We start from the raw sequence: 17905 nt of genomic DNA, 5'->3' as shown, positions 1-17905 counted from the left end.
CCTCTCTCTGAGTCAGGTTACATCTGAAGGACTGTATTCATTTTGGAACACCCTGTTTAGGGAAGAACATTGAAAAGTTGGAAGGCATTAAGAGAAAATTGATGAAGATAATGAAAAGATTAGAAACCATGCCTTAGAAGATTGGTTGAAGCATATAAGATACTAGTCTTCAAGAAAGAAGACTCAGAGGTAGAAAGGGAGGGAGCATGTCATAATCAATATCTTCAAATATTTGAAGGACTTATATGTAGAAAAATGGGTTGGACTTGTTAGTTCCATTCCAGAGGGCGGAACTAATTTTAGTGGTTGAAGGCTACAGGGAGGCAGATTTTGACTCACTATAGCCAAAACCCATAACAATCAGAGAATAATATTAATAATAATATCAATAACAATAATAAGCAGTTCTTGCATTGCATTCTCTATGTACTAGCCATTGTGCTAAATGCTTTATAAATATCACATTTAATACTTTGAACATCCCTGGAAGGTAGGTGCTGTAGTCTTACCATTTTATAGCTAAAGAAAATTGAAAAAGAGATTAAGTGACTTACCCAAGGTCATGCATCTTGTAAGTAAGTATCCAAGGTGGAATTTGAACTGAGGTCTTCCTGACTCTTGGCCTAGTGATTTATCTACTGCATCACCTAATTGCCTCTAATAATGGTCTGTACAATTTATTCAATTGTATGGAAAAGGCTACCTGTCTCCCGAGGTATTGTGTTTCCCATTACTAGAAATATTCCAATGGTATCTCAAACCATTTGTAAGAATTAGAGAGGGTTTTAGAGGAGATTTATGTTTCAGGTAAAGGTTGAGTTAGATAACTATGTTTATTTCCTATTCTGAGATCCTATGAATTTAGGTTTTTATATTCTATCTTCTGATTGGCAAACTTTTTTTCCTCATGACTCATACAAAAGATAAACAAATACACCGTTTCTTTTGGGGAATTGAGTTGCAGTTTGTTTTGTTTTTCAGGAATTTTTAAGGAAAAAATATATAGGTGGCAAGTATATTTTCATAATCAGGAAAAGCTTTGAAAACTGAAAGTACCATAAGAGTCAGGGTTCTTTTTTATTTGTCCTTATGTTGCCTTCAGATCGAGGTTCATTCTTCCATACATTAAATGCTTAATTCGTATGTTTTAAATGGAATTGAATTCTAGAACATAAAATGTTGCACTTGCTGGAGGTCAGAGACAAATAGCTCCTTTACAGGACTGGATAATGATAGGTGAGAGCAAATTCCAGGCTGCATAAACCAGTTTTTCAAGGAAAACGGTATGATTTTCAGTCCCTGTAAATAGTGGTCCTGGAGTTGGTAAAGTATAAACACAGAAACAGACTTTAGAACTAGTCTCAGAGAAATGATTCAAGATTTCTGCAGTCAAGATTTCAATGCAGCAGAGTCAAATTGATGTGTAAAGCCTGCAAGGTTCCTTGAAGCAGGGGGACATAAGAGAGAGGAAGCCATAGATAGTATCATGGTGAGGGAGCAATAGAAGAGCTGCTGAGATGGGAAATAGTTACATGAAGACTCAAATGGTATAGGCTATTTCTGAGTTGTCATAAGCACTGTTCCTTTCTTTATAATTCTCTGGTCAAGCTGATTTACTGAAAATGCAATAGTCTTGCTCCTCATTTTTCCATCAGAGCATTTAAAGGCCAGTATATTACAATTGTTGTCTTTTTTTAGTTCTCATTTTCATTGACATTTCTGAACATTTTCACACTGTTTACAACCCCTCCTCTTGAATACACTGACCACCCTTAGGTTCTGTGGCACTTCTCTGTCCTGGATTTCCTCTTTATTTTTTGACAGAAATTTTTAATCTCCTTCCTTGGATTTTCATCTGCATCCTTTCATTTTCCATGGGTGTTACTTCTCTGTCTGTTATCTTCTCAACTGGCCTTGCCTTGCCTTGCCTTCCCTTGAATTATTTTGCCTTGTCTAGCCTTTCATTGTCTTCCCTTTCCATTCTTTCCCTTTCTTTCTTACCATTTTCCCCTCCCTCTTTCCCTTTCCTGCTTTACATTGGTGATCTCAAATGTTTCCATGCATTCCATTATTTCTATGTGGATGACCACCAAGTCTTTATATCTGAAGATCTTACAACCAAATAAGATGAGGGAATATAGATTTCTTAATGCCTTTCCTAGTCCCACATTATCAACTACCAGCCCATCATTTTGTCCTGGATATCCTGCTGGCAGGATTCCACATGTACCATAGAACTCATTACTTCCTTCCCTAGTGACCTGATCCAAACTCCCCTATTTATGTTTAAGGCACCACCATTTTTCTAATCACCTAGAGTCCCAACTTCAGAGTCACTCTTTGACTTCCCCCTCTCCCTTCCTTATCCAAGAAATTGTCAAGTATTTTCATTATTTTTTTTTTTGCTTTTTGGAGGGGGGAAGGTAGGTTCATTGGAGTTAAGTGACTTGCCCAAGGTCACACGGCTGGTTTTTGTGTGTGTGTGTTAAGTGTCTGAGGCCAGATTTGAACTCAGGTCCTCCTGACTCCAGGGCCGGTGGTCTATTCACTGCGCCACCTAGCCACCCCATAGCCAAATATCATAAACTCCACCTTCACAACATTCTACCTTCTCATATCCATCCTCTTTTCTCTTCTTGCATGACTACTATCTTAGTTCTCCATCAACTGCTGCCTGGTCTGTTTCAATAGCTATCATTCTAACTACTTATATCTCCTTTTTTCAATCAATCATCCTCACAGTGACCAAAATAATCTTTTTTAAGGAAGAGGTAAGACCATGTTGCTCAAAAACTTCTGATGCCTTTAATAAAAAATGCAAACTTTTCCAGTTGCCATTTATTCTCTCTACAATTTAGTATTATTAATTCACCTCCCTATTTGAATTTCATATTATTCTCCTAAAGGCTCTGACTTTTGCTACCATGCCTTAGCTTTTGTCTCACATGGATTCTTCCATCAGCACTAGGGAATTCCTTATTCTAGAATATGCACTGATCCCTTAAGCTTTGTAAAATCTTATTATACTGCAAGATTGAATCTCCCTGGTATTCACATTTTGTCAGCACCCTAGGTCCCTCTGATTGTACCCTATGACTGAAAGGCAGGGCCACATGTTACAGGACTTCTATGTAAAAAGGGGGATCAATATAATCTTCTACTTATTTCCCACAAGCTGTACTGCTTTTGCACTCTTTTTAGGATTTCATCATCATGCCTCCATTCCAAATGCTTCTATTTCTTTCCAGCCATCTTCCCTTTTCAACTCTCTTTTTTGTGTCGTTTTCCTTCTTTAGAATATAATCTCCTTGAGGGAAGGGTATGTCTTTGTTTTTTTGCTTTTATTTATATCCCCAGCTCAGTGCTTGGCACATTGTAAGCATCTTCCTATGTCATTTACATACTGCGCATTCCATGCAAACTGGATAAGCAGCTAATTTCCAGAGCTCAAAATACCATCTCTTTCATAGAGTTAGATACACTGTTCTCTAGGCATCCAAGGAGGCATAATCATGTCAGTGTTGAATTCTCACTATAAATGAAACTATAAACAAAGGGAAAGTTCCAGATCAATGATACTCCTTAAAGAGTCAAAGATAGGGCTTGGTGGAATTAGTTTTATTATACACCCAAAGAAAACAAGAAACATTATTTTATGGGACATTTGGTTATCTCATATTACAGTTCTTGGGATAAATATTTCCAAAAAGGACCACCATGAAAAAAATTGTAGCATATGTTCTAATATTTGTCATGGGTGAAATAGCAGAGAAATCTTAGACAACTCAACAAGACCCTCCAATTTAAATCAACATATAATTTGATAACTAATGACTTCAATGATAATCTAGGAATGAGAGGAGGAAAAGACATATATTGGAAATATGGTTCAAGAAGAAGGGAGGAGAGAGGTCAATGTCTTATAGACCCCACAGAAACCTCACATTTTTGCATCATGAATACTTCATTTGGAAAATGGCAAGCACCAAGTAATATTTTTGAAAAGAGATAATATTTTGCCAAGAAAAAGTTCATTATTGATGGGCATCATCCTTGAATCAATTGTCTGTGTATAAATCAGACTGAGTTCTGACTTGTTAGAGGAAAGATAAGAATTAACAAAATGCTAGGAAAAACTATGAGAAAATGATCTGGCACACAACTGAAACAACTCTGTGCTGAACTATTTAAACAAGTAATGAATAATGAAAATGAGTAATGAAAAGTTGAAATATCAGTATAGATTACAATAATTTGACATAGAAGTTTAATAAAAACTAATCATTTGCAATAACAAGGACAGTAAAAGAGCTCTAAAAAGTATCTTGTGTAGTAAACATTTGTTCTATTTGCCATATAAAATGAAAGAGAGGGGCGGCCAGGTAGCACAGTGAGTAAGAGCACCAGCTCCAGTGTCAGGATGACCTGGATCAAATCCAGGCTCAGATACTTAGCACCACACCCAGAAATAACTGGCCATGTAACCTTGAGCAAGTTACTTAACCCTGATTGCTTTAAAAAAAATAAAATGAAATGAAATAGAGACCAACAACAATACCATTTCAGAGCAAAGATATCAAAAATAATGGCGACATACCTGAGTGAAGCTAGAACTAGATTAAAATGCAATTGGGAATTTTTTTAACAAAATAAATAAATATTCAATAGATAATATTAATAGGTGGTTTTCTAAGTTAAAATGTGGCCTTTAGGAATCCTTCTATGTGCTCTCATTTCTATTTGAGTTTGACACCACTGACCTAGAGTAGAAATTTATTTATTGGTTTTTACAAAGAAGACTAAGATGATTATAAGCAGTATAACTTCAGAAATCACAGAGAATTTGAGGACAGTAAAATTAGTGTCAAGAAACTTTAGTAAGAGATCCAACTAAGTTATTCTGAGAAGGTTTGAGAATGGATAGAGCACATACACACAAAAAGGAAAAATGCATGGTGCTGTTTATATAAGAAAATTTTGTTTGCTTTGGTTTGTTTTTTGTTTCTTTTCCTCCCCCCATCCCTCATCAAGTTAAATAGAGTCATAGAACACCAGGATTTGAATGTCATAGTGACAAAAGTGCTTGTGAGGAAGAGGAAAGAGAACAAAGAACAAAGATGGTTGCATTGGTCCACTTTTATAAAGAGAAGATCTATAGTAGAGGTGGGGGGGTGGAGCCAAGATGGCGGAATAGCAGCACGAATTTGGCGTGAGCTCCTGCTCCAATAAAGTAGAGCTGAAACCTTTGTGATGTCATTGAGGGATTGATTCACTAACTATTTAAAGGATAGGAAGATAACAATTGTATAGGGGGAAAAATATCAAACCTCAGTAATCCTCAAGAGAATATCACCAACTGTGAAAAGTACATGAAAAATTTCTCATATATTAAAAATCTTTGTATGTCTCATTTCCATATGAATCAAGGGCATCTTCAATAAGCTTATTAGGAGGGAACAGGTAAACTTCCATAAATAATACCCTGTAGTACCCTACCTCTTGACTGTTTTACAATTACCTGAAAGAAATATAGAAAGTAACATACAATTGGGCTTGTTCTTTGTTGATTAGGGGAAAAAATGATTTGGTCCAGGAAATTCTATCATAAAGATTCTTCTTCAACAAAGTAACTACCATATTTAGATCAAAATCATTCAAAGGTCTTTGAAATCTATAGCAGAAACTATCCTATTCAATGCCCTACTGATCATAAACAACAAGAGGGACACAAATCAAGAAGGCAGAACTTTCTTGAAGGTGGTGGTTGTTATGATGAGGAAATATGTAAGCCAGACTACAAAGTAAAGAGGTCTTCTCTGTGAATAGCAAGATCCTCCAAACATTCCTGTTTACAATTGACATTGTACTACTTTCATGAAGACGTTGAGCTTTGCAGAACATCTTGGAAGAGTTTTATCGTCACTCAAAAGAATTTGATCTGACCATCTTCATAGAAAAGACCAAATGGATGATGAAAATATGACATGCATTTAGATGGACAAATTCTGGAACTTTCCCATCAACATTTATTTCTTGAGTAGATATTAAAAATGGACAAGTTTACCCCAAATTAATCAGAAAATAGAGAGCAGTCTGAAATGCCTTCAGGAATTCATGAGGCTCCTTTAGAGAGCTTAAGGTTCCGCCAGAAAAAAAAGAAAGTTTTATCTTTTTAAATACCAATTTTGTGCTGGTGCTATATCTATATGACTGAAAGTCCCAAAGTATGACCATGTCTAAATAATTTAAATTAAAAAAATAAACAGAGAACAAGAAGAAGCATATAATGGATGTGAGTAAGTTGCTACAGGTGACCCATGAATAACCTCAAAGAAGAATAGAAATAAAATAAGTCATCATGGAAATTTGTGTTAAATAAAAAATTGGTCTCGTTACCAGGAAACGGGAAGCAATGACAAATGGACAACCCAATTAAAGTCAAAATAAATTGAGTAAAGCCACTAGTATCGTGTCTGGAATACCCTGGAAAGCCATAATTACTTAATAATTTGCATCATAGGAGAGAATATCCAAATCACTGAAGAGTTTAGATTCTTTTCTTTTTTTAAGCAATCGAGGTTAAGTAACTTGCTCAAGGTTACACGGTCAGTTATTTCTGGGTGTGGTGCTGAGTATCAGAGCCCAGATTTGATTCCCAGGTCGTCCTGACACTGGAGCCGGTGCTCTTACTCGCTGAGCCACCTGGCCGCCCCAAGAGTTTAGATCCTTGTCAGAAGAATATACTCCTTCCACCCTCATGTTGGACTCTCAGAATCCCAATCTTCCATCTAGTCTCTATTCAAGTGCTACTGCCTCTGTTAAGTCTCTGATCCCATCACTGTTATTTTTATTTGACTGTTAAGTACTGTGTGCATGCTATATTTTCACAGTGGACTGTAAGGTCCTTGAAGACAGAGGCTGGATAATTTTTTTTTTTAGGCACTGAACATTAGGAAAGTACGTAGCAAACTGCATAAATTCTTAAAGATGTCTGTTGAATTGCATTGTATTTGAATAGCCAAGCATTGCCTGATGAGATATCTCCAACATCAGGGTTTATTGCTATGAAGACTGGCCTTTTGCTACGACCTGACTGACAGAAGTGACTCCATGCTTTTATTCACTTTTATTTCTTCATTTTATCCATTTATGTTTGATTTGCCTGTGTACTAGGAAGTTCCTATCTCCCCAATAGCTACTTTTAATCTGCTTCATTTAGGCAATGTCTGAAAGACTCTCCTAATCATAATCAGTTTAGCAAACTTCATCTAATCCACATATACAATGTGTTGCAATGCAAGCTAGAGCCAAGACAGCTAAATACAGGCAGGAACTCAGCCAAACTCTGCCAAAATTTTCCTCAGCTCAATTTTAAAATAACTCCTCCAATCAAATTTTGGAGCAGAAGAGCCGACAAAGAAAGACAATTTAGAAGGTCAACAGGAGAGGTCTGTGACACCAGAGTGGAGGGTGGTGGTTATAGCAGGAGGAGTGGGTCTTGGAAATGGTCATGACAGCAGTAGCAGCAGTTTCAGGAGAACCCAGTCCAAAGATGGTGAGTGGGTCAGACAATTGGTCAGAAAGAGATTACACAGGACCCTTTACTGGCACTTCATGAAACTGGTCCTGATTGGCAACTCTATTGCCCATATGCAGATCTGGGTCACAGTTCCAAGGTGGAGAGATGTGTTTCTGGTTGGTCACAAGAAAGTATAGTCCCTATAGAGAGGGCAGCTCTGATGGACTGGCCACATTGTTTGAATGCCAAAATTTTGTTTGCTTAAAAGACTGTTTTACCAGGAGAACTCAGGCAAGGCAGGAGCTCACATGGTGGTAAGAAGCAGCAATACAGAGTCATTGTCAAGGTCTCTATGAAGAACTTTGAATCAATCATGTGACATGGAAAACACTGGCAAAGGACAGTCCAGCATGGTGTGCCCACATCAATAAATAAATAAAAAGGCTGTCTGTTCTTTGAGTGAAGCAGAATTACAGTAGCTCAAAAGAAATTTTAGACTTACAAACGTAGAGACATATCCACTCCAAACGTTCATATGGACTATTTGTGCCCAACCTGTGGTAGAGCCTTCCAAGCTTGTAATGGGCTGATTAACATTTAGGAACATTGTACCTTGACTTCAACAAAGTGATATCATTTTGGTTCACTTTAAGAACAAAGGACAAGAACCAACCAACTCTATGTGTATGTATATATTCATAAATAATTGCCTAGATACATATATGTGTGAATAGTGTGAGTGTGTGCATGTGTGCGCGCATGTGTGTGTGTGTGTGTGTGTGTGTGTCCAAGACTGGTGTCCAACTAACTCATACCTGAATAAGAATCTCTTAAAACCTCCCTGGAAAGTGGCCATACAGATTTGCTAGAAATGTTTCAATGAGGGACAAGGTACTACTTTCCCAAAAAAGTCCTTTCTATACAGGGGGAGGCATAATTGTTAGAATGTTTTCCCTCACATCCAACCTAAATCTACCTGTTTTTAATTTCCTCCCTTTGTTCCTAGACCTGCCCCTAGAGCCAAGTTACCAAAACCCAACTCTACACAAAACACTATCATTGATGTTCAGATATAAAGATGAAAAATAATAAACATTTTCTTCCCAGGAGCAGTTTATAGACTAATACTGGGGAAAAGATACATAAACAAATAACTATAATACAACTTAGAATGAGATAAGTATATTTTATTTTCTTTTATTTGGGCTCCGTTTTGTGATTTCATTTATGAAGGGAACTCACAATTCCACTAATACACGTACAAAATTAAACTCTTTACCTTTCCCTTCAAATACAATCTTTTCCTAAACTCATCCATTACTATCAAAGGTGCCACCATCTTTCCAGTCAGCCAGCTTCACAACCTTGGCATCATTTTTGACTTCTCCCTGTCAATATCCCCATTTATTCAGTCAGTTGTCATTTGTTTTATCATTTCTCTCCCCCCAATGTCTCTCCCATAGTTTCTTATTTTTATACTTAGACAAACTCCATCTTAGTTCATACCCTCATGATGTGACTGAAAATATTGTAATCTGCCTGCTTCAATTCTCTATCCCTTCTAACCATCTTCAATAAAGTCACCAAAGTGATTTTATTTCATTGTAGACCTGACCAAGTTGTCCTCTACTCAATAAACTCTAATGACTTGCTGCTACCTCTAAGGATCAAATAGAAACTCTTTTACTTGCCATTTAAATGGTAATTTAGACCTCATTAAAGGATAAGATTAGGAGATCCGCAGATCCTCTTCCTACCTTTCCAGTCTTATTACACATTACTCCCCTATACACATATACAAATAGGGCTAAGTGATGCTGTGGATAGAGTACCAGACTTAGAGTCAGGACAGACGTGAGTTCAAATCCAGTCTCAGACACTTACTGGATGTGTGATCCTGGACAAGTCATTTAACCCTGTTTTTCTCGGGTTCCTCATGTGTAAAATGGGAATAATAAGAACACCTCCCTTCCATTGTTGTTGTGAGGATCAAATGAGATAATAGTAAAGCTCTTAGCCTGACACATGGTGGTATAGAAATGTTATTGTTATTATTGCTGCTGTTGTTATACTCACATCCATCCACATAGGCGAATTCAAACACATTCTCTCTCTGGCTCTGATCTCCCTACCTTTATACTGGCATATCTGGAATTCATTCCTCCTAGTTCCTGCTTCTTGGGAGAGGTACTTCTTGGCACAGTGGTTAGAGCACTGGTCTTGGGATCAGGAAGACTCTTCTTCATGAATTCAACTATAGCCTAAGATACTAACTATGACTGGACAACTCACCTAATGCTATCAGTTTTCTCATCTGCAAAATGAGTTGGAGAAGGAAATGGCAAACCACTCTAGCATCTTTGCCAAGAAAACTCCAAATGGGACACAACTGAAACAACTGAACAACAACAAAGTCACTGCCTCTCAGACTCCTTAGTTTTCTTCCAGACTTAGTCTAAGGGTCATTTCTTTTATATTTTTATTTTTTTGCCTTTTTTTGGAAGGCCAGTTGTTAAGTGTCTGAGGCCAGATTTGAACTCAGGTCCTCCTAACTCCAGGGCCAGTGTTCTATTCACTGAGCCACCTAGCTATCCCTAAGAGTCACTTTCTAAAAGAAATCTTTCTTGACCACACCCCAAATGACCTTGTAATTATTTTGCATATGTTCACTCTATACTTACATGTGGATCTTTTGTAGATTACAAGCTCCCTGAGGAAAAGTTATCTTTCAGTTTTGTCAGAGTTTAGGGCACTGCATTGCACATAATTAGTGAATAATAAATTCCTATTTATTAATTGATCAATTAATTAATCAACCCTTTATTGTCTGAGGCACTAAGGTTAAGTGACTTATCTACTAATCACTCAGCTAGTATTGTCAGAAGTGTAACTTGAATGAGTCCATGTGTGAGAACTGGTCCTCTATCTACTGTGTCTTTCTACCTCTCAAATGCACAAGGAAGTTGTTTTTCAGCTATTTGTTTTGTTTTGTTTTAGAAGGATCTAAAATAGGGATATGAGGAAGGAGGGATCACATTTAGTTACAGGGACATGGGAAGGCTCTTTTCAACAAGCAGAGATGTTGAAGAACTTTATAATAAGCATAAGGGGAGTAAATGCAGGACAAAACAGCATGAAAAAAAGATAAAAGGGAAAATGAACAGCTAATTTTTTGGAATGTTGTTGTTTGTGCTTCATTCCCAAAGAGGATGTCATATCAGGGAATGATGACATGACTTGCAGTTGACTCTGATTTGAGTGAGGGAGGGCTATGCAAGGTCACCATCCTTACTTTCCCCTCCAGAGTCTGGGTCTGGATCCAGTAGTCAGATATTCATTAGGATGACTACAGTTGGCCCAGGATGCAATGGGAGACCTCGGTATTTAGGCTAATGTTTTTTCAAGTTCTCACTTTGAGTGAGGCAATAATTGGCTCATTCAGTGAATAAGCCTCTTTAAGAAGTCAGTCAAGGAATGGTCCTTTTAACAATAAATTAATTAATTAATTAAAAAAAATCAAAATGGGAAGGGAAAACCCTCAGTGTTGTTGGCCAAAAGAGAAACACATTATTTACATTCACTCTGAGCCTGGAGAGTCCAAAAAAATGGCCATTAAGTGGTGCTTAGACAGGGACCTATTGTTGTACAATTCATGAACTCCAGAGTGAAATGGGTTTAGTGCTTGGTCTTTGAGAAAGATCTAGTCAGTAGAGCCCAAGTTATGCAGACAACTTTCAGCCATCACAATTTACCTTCCTTTGGGGAGAACAGGTAGAAGCAGAGGTGGAGACATTCTGCAATGTAGAATAGGAGGAAAGGACATTAGAGAAAAGTGGGAAAAGAAAAAAGGGAGGGGAGAGAGATACAGAAATATGCTGTCAATCAAAGAAGTTTTTAACATATTTGGAAGGAGATAGGTCAATATCAGCACTCTTAAAATATATTTTCTGAAAATTAACTAGTTGCTCTCTATACCCCAGTTTCTCCTCATAGGGTTGTTTGTACACCACACAGTGTTAGAGTACTTTGAATCACTATTATCATTTTTTATTTTATTTATTTTTTTGCATTTTTTTTGGAGGGCAATTGGGGTTAAGTAACTTGCCCAAGGTTACACGGATAGTTTTTTTTGTGTGGGTGTTAAGTGTCTGAGGCTGGAACCGAACTCGGGTCCCCCTGACTCTGGGGCCTGCACTTTACTCACTAACACCACCTAGCTGCCCCCTATCATTTTTTATTGTTAAGAAAGCAGAAAACATTAAACTGACTTTTTTCCCCATTTTTATCCATCAGTTTCAATTATCTTCTAGACAATTAGGATGCAGGTGATGAAGTTAAGTAATGAACTAGGAAGAAGAAATCAGGTCTGGTGGAAAGATGCAATCAATGTCTTTATAAATTATAGGTTCACACTGAAAAAAACCTATGTCATATTAGTATAATGAAATATCAATGCATTAGAATTCAGAAAAGCTTGGGAAGATTCATAAGCTGAAAGAAAGTTAAATGAGCAGAATCAGGAAAAATATTCAGAAAATATTCACAATAATATAAAGGAAAACAACAATGAAAGACTTCAAAATTGCTTAGGGAAATGCTGAATCAACTAATTTGGGAGGACTGACCATGAAAAACCTCCACTCCCTCAGCAAAAGTGGAATGAAACATTTATTAGTCTATGGGACCAATATATGTTTTGCTTGATTATTTCTTTGATAGGGAAAGTTCTATGGAGGAAGGAGCCATCAGGAAGTTACAACACTCTCCCTCCCTTCCCCATTCTCTCTCTCTGTCTCTCTGTCTCTCTCTGTCTCTCTGTCTCTCTCTCTGTCTCTCTCTCTCTCCCCCTCTCTCTCATGCTCACTCTCTCTCTCTGTCTCTTTATCTCTCTACACACACACACACAAACACACATATAGATTGATACAATTATATAGCTATAGACAAACACACATATATAAATTGATTAAAATAATATTAAAAATCCCATAGGGGGTGGCTAGGTGGCACAGTAAGTAGAGCACAGGCCCTGTAGTCAGAAGGACCTGGGTTCAGATCCGGCCTCAGACACATCACACACACACACACACACACACACACACACACACACACACACGCGCAAACTAGCTGTGTGACCTTGGGCAAGTCAATTACCCTACAAAAAGCAAAAAAAAAATCCCATAGATTCATAGGATGTAAAGAAAGTTAAAGGGTCTTAGGATGATAAGTCTAATGCCTAGTTAAACTAGTTAGAGTTCAGTTAGTTTAGAGGATAGAACACAAAATTTGGGGTCAGCTAGACGTGACTTTAGATCCTCTTGTAGATACTTATTGCATGAAACAAGGCAAACTACTCTGTGCTCCAGTTTCCCCCTCTATAAAATGAGGGAGTTGGATATGAAAGCCTCTAAGATTCTTTCCACCTTTAAACTTACAATCTTATCACACTTCACACCCATTTTGCAGATGAAAAGACTGAGACTTGGAAAGTGAAGGTAGAATTCAAATCCGCTTACTCTATGCCCAGTATTCTCTATAATGTATTTCCTTCTATGTCTTCTTGAATTTTTTTTCACATCTTAGAACAAAATATATTCTTAGGGGAAAAAAACAACAATAACAACAGACACTATCTTTTGCACCCTCCCACACTAAAGATGAAGCTTTGTTAGTTCAGTTAAGGAAGCTTTCTGTTGTTCCATGGGATAGTTATCAAGGAGTCATATAGATATAAAAGCAAATTTTCCCACAATTTTTAAGTTATGGGAATTGACTTTGATGATTAGATGATCCTCTTATATTTGTAATGTTTCAAAGTCAATAAAAGCTTTCAAATTTCTTTTCATGATAATAAGCTCTAATAAAAAAGAAAAGGAAAATATTAGAAAAAAGCTTTTTTCACAGACAGTAACTTTATAGGCAAGAAGGCTAATCAATGTTGGTTATATGTTCAAAAATTAGTCTGGGTCATAAGGTCTTCAAGACTGTTGATTGGAAATCCATTATGGAAATTATTTTAAGCGATATCATCAAGGAATACATTAAAAAAAAACATTTTAACTGCTGTAACATCCTTCCCCCCAATGTTTTTAATATATGAATTCTTTAGGGTTAAAGAATGTTAAGAACAAGAAACTGTAGAGATGATCTGTTCTAACATCCTCATTATACAAAAGAAGGAAGTAGTCTTAGAGAAGGTCACTGACCTGCCCAGGGTCGAGTGGCTATGATAGAGCATGGATTCAAAGTCATGTCACCTGGCTTCCAACTTAACTTCTTTCCATGACTGTGCCATGCCTTTCTTTGATGTTGTTAGAGCTTCCTAGTCTTACCCCCTCCTTCAATATCTCATATTGGGCCATGTACCTCTCTTATACACTCATCTCATTGCCTTTTATGCCATAATTATTTGGCCAGATGCCCTCCCTTGTTATATCCCTTAGATTCCAAGTTCATTTTAATTTCTGACACCTCCTATGAAGCATTGCATACAGAAGGGGGCTAATATTTGCTCGTTGAATTAATGTTTTTTTTCTCAATCTGCAGTTCAATCAACATAATTGAATAAAGTATCGACATAAAAATTTCCTATCACATACAAGGCACAGTAGTTACCATTATGGATACAAAGGGAAAAATTTTTAAAAAAGGAAATATTGCCCTCAAAGTGCTTACATTCTGCCAACCTTGACTAAGTCTTCCATGGGAATTGATGGTACCCACCATGGTACAGTAGTACAAAGAGTTCTAGGAGCAGCCAGGTAGCACAGAGAGTAAGAGCACCGGCCCCAGTGTCGAGATGCCCTGGGGGATCGAATCCGGGCTCAGATACTTAGCACCCACTCATAAACACCTGGCCGTGTAACCTTGAGTAAGTTACTTAACCCCAATTGCTTAAAAAAAAAAAAAAAAAGAAAAGAAAGAGTTCTAGATTTGGGGTCATAATACTTGGGTCTGTCCCATTCCTAATACTGCCATTTACTCTTTGTGGAGCTTCCATCAAGTCATACGCATTCCAGCTTTTAGCACAGTGCCTGGCACATAGAAAGCAATTAGTATGTGCTTGTTACCTAACTGATTAATGACATACCCTCTCAGAGTCTCATGTTTCTCATCTATAAAATGAGGAGGTGGTATAAGATAGTCTTTATAGTCCCTTCTCGATCCAAATAATAAGGATGGGACCACATGTTTTAGAGCTTACCCAGGTTCAGGGAATTAAGTGTCTAGCACACGTTTGTTTTTCAAATATTTTAAAGATGATGGGATTCGACACTTTAAAAATAACAGATTCTACTTTGCATGAAAATATAATACGTTTCCAACCTAATGATATAAAAGAATAGCTTGTTATCCTGGTGCATCTGAAGAAAAACAAATTATACATGCAAATGTTTTTTTGCTAATTAATTCAATTCTTGAGATAAAATTGGGACAGCACAGCATTTCCAACAAAGTCTTATTAGGACCTGAAACTGAACAATTTCTACATAGGGTAGCAGAACGTCTCTTTCTGGGAAGCAAATTTTCTTCCAGCCTTATCCATTCTGGTGTTTGATGCACTGAAGGTTTTTAGAGATCTTGAAAGGTATTGATTAGGTGTTCTTCCCTATGCTGTTCTGATGCAGTGATAGGTCACTAAGGTCAGCTTTTGTGGGATATAAATTCCAGGCATTCAACCTTGATTATGAGAGCTTCCAAGGAGCCTTAGGGTGAGGGTGGGTGGGTAGTACTTGCAGTTATAGTATCATGGCATTTGGAGCTGGAAGATGATCTAATATTCATCTGACAGATTAAAAAAAAAAACAATCAGGTCGGGTGACTTTCCCAAGACTATACAGGTAAAAGTATATTTTGACAAACGTTTATTACATAATGATTATGTCTAAATTGTAGTGCTAGGTGCTGATATAGGAAAGGTGGCAACAACAACAAGAAAAGACTATTGTTCTCAAGGAAATTACATTATACAGGGAATGGCTAGAATATGTACCCACACGAACACATACAAGGTAATTTGAGGAGGGAGAGAACAATAGCAAATGTTGGGTGTTTATAGGGAGGGGGTGATTAGTGAAGAGGTCCCACAGAGGGTGACAATTAGAGGAACCTCAAAGCCAGAGCAGGACAAGTTTTCATAACACATTATTGCAGATAATCTCTTTAATGTGTAGCTATTATGACATCACTTTCCTGCTCAAAAATCTTCAATGGCTCTACTATTCAAAAGGTAAAATCAGGGGGCAGCTAGGTGGTGCAGTGCATAGAGCACCGGCCTTGGAGTCAGAAGGACTTGAGTTCAAATCTGACCTCAGACACTTAACACAAAAACTAGCTGTGTGACCTTGGGCAAGTCACTTAACCCCAATTGTCCCTCCAAAAAAACCAAAACAAAACAAAACCCAACAACAAAAGGTAAAATCCATGCTCCTTAGTGCAGTTTTCAAGGCCTTCTAAAATCTAGTTTCAGTCTACTGTTCAACCTTTATCTGACATTACCTCCACTCCCCAACTCTGAACTCAAGACAGAATGAACTATTCCCTAAACACAACATAGTTTCCCACCTCTGTGCTTTTACCTGTGCTATGTGCTATGCTTAGTCTTCCAGTGGTGGTTCCACATCTTAAACAATGGACTTTCAAGAAGTCTGAGGATTAAAATATGTTATTTCTTTAACAAAAACGTATTTAATAACCTCCAAGTGAAAGCAACCACCAACCCAACAAAAGCAGTCCTTAAAGGAGGCTCCCTAGGGTCTAAAGTGATCTTTATACAATCCTGGCCCAAACAAACCTGCAGCTTGATCTATTTAACAATGACTTGGCTGACAGAAGCCCAGATAGGTGGTGTAGAGATATGAGAGGTAACTCAAGTCACTCCAGTTCCACTAGCCTCCTGCTCCACAAAACCTGCAACGTCCTTCCCATTATCCATCTGTCAGGTGAGTTCTATTAATGCTTTAAGGCCCAGTTTAAATGGTGTCTCTTCTTTGAAGTCTTACTCAATCTTACCATCTAGAAATCAGCTTTCCCTCATCTGAATCCCTAGCCTTTCATCCTTCCCTGTTGAATATAAACTTTTTGAAGGCTGCTTGAAGGTCTACCTTTCATTTTACCTTTTTACTCCTAGAGCCTTGCACAATACTTTGCACGTAGTAGGTGTTTAGCAAATGTATATTGGGTTCTTACACTCTTTATGTTCAAATTTGTACTGTACATTTTCCCTCCATATACCTCCATTAGACTGTGAGTTCCTGGAGGATAGTTTCCTACCAGGTTCATCTCTGTATTCTCTAAAATGCCTAATATGGAGATCTAGACATAGCAGACACTTAAAAAATGATTTTTGAATGAATGATTGGATGGATGGATGAGTGAATGGATGAACGAATGAATGAATGAATGAAATACATCAGCTTAGGAGATGTATTAGGAAGGGTCTTTAAGGGGTCCCTCAAATACCTCTTTCAAATTAGAAGAAAAGTTACCAACTATTATAGCATTAAAAAATGAAGCATGATAAGATTTTTGAAAAGTAGCAGAAACCATCACTCTTTCATAACGTATTTTTTTTTAAATAAATCAACCTGGTATTGTAACTTTGGAAAGTTGGAAATAACCCTGACATTGGGTCTCAGAACGTCTAGGTTCAACTCCTTGTTCGGCCACTTGTCATATCCTTGAACAAGTCACTTCCCTGTGTCTTCCTAATCCTTATCCCAAGTCCATGATGTCCCTGCCCTTTTGGAAGAAATGTGTTGTTATACACTGGTTATCATCAAGCCTTATTCTCTCCTCCTCAACTCTTCACCTCTCCTCCCCTTACCCCCAACAAAACAAAGAATCTTTGTCAGTTTTTCTGTAGAAGAAAGACATTGAAAGTATTGAAAATAATCCTCAGTTTCAAGTTCAGGGATTCTTTGACCACTGGGTCCAAAGCATATTAGCTGTTTGACCAAGGGCAGGTCACTTAAACACTTAGAACCTCAACTAGCTTATTCCTAAATGGAGATAACACTTGTATTCCTTATTTCACCAGATTGTTGTGAGAAAATGATTTTACAAACCTAAAAACACACACGAATAGGAATTATCAATAACTCCTCTTTTAGCCTCTGATTCAACACCAGTACCTGGAGGCACCTAAAAACCTTCAGTTCTCCTCAAAATTCTGATAGCTGCCTCTGGACAGGCAACAAGACCACAGGCTATTTATTCACAGCCCTGCACCTACTGCCTTTTCATACTGTTCTTCAAACAACTGATATTGTGGTAAAAATTTGGATGAATCCAGGTTATAGAAAGGAAAGCAGTTTTCTAATTTAGATATTCCTCTCTCTCTCTGTCTCTCTCTGTCTCTCTCTGTCTCTCTCTCTCTGTCTCTCT

This window comes from Petaurus breviceps, unplaced genomic scaffold, assembly GCF_028583685.1.
Source record: "Petaurus breviceps papuanus isolate PSGF00001 unplaced genomic scaffold, PetGlider_PUasm1.0 176, whole genome shotgun sequence".
Taxonomy (NCBI): domain Eukaryota; kingdom Metazoa; phylum Chordata; class Mammalia; order Diprotodontia; family Petauridae; genus Petaurus; species Petaurus breviceps.
This window is presented reverse-complemented; position numbering follows the sequence as displayed.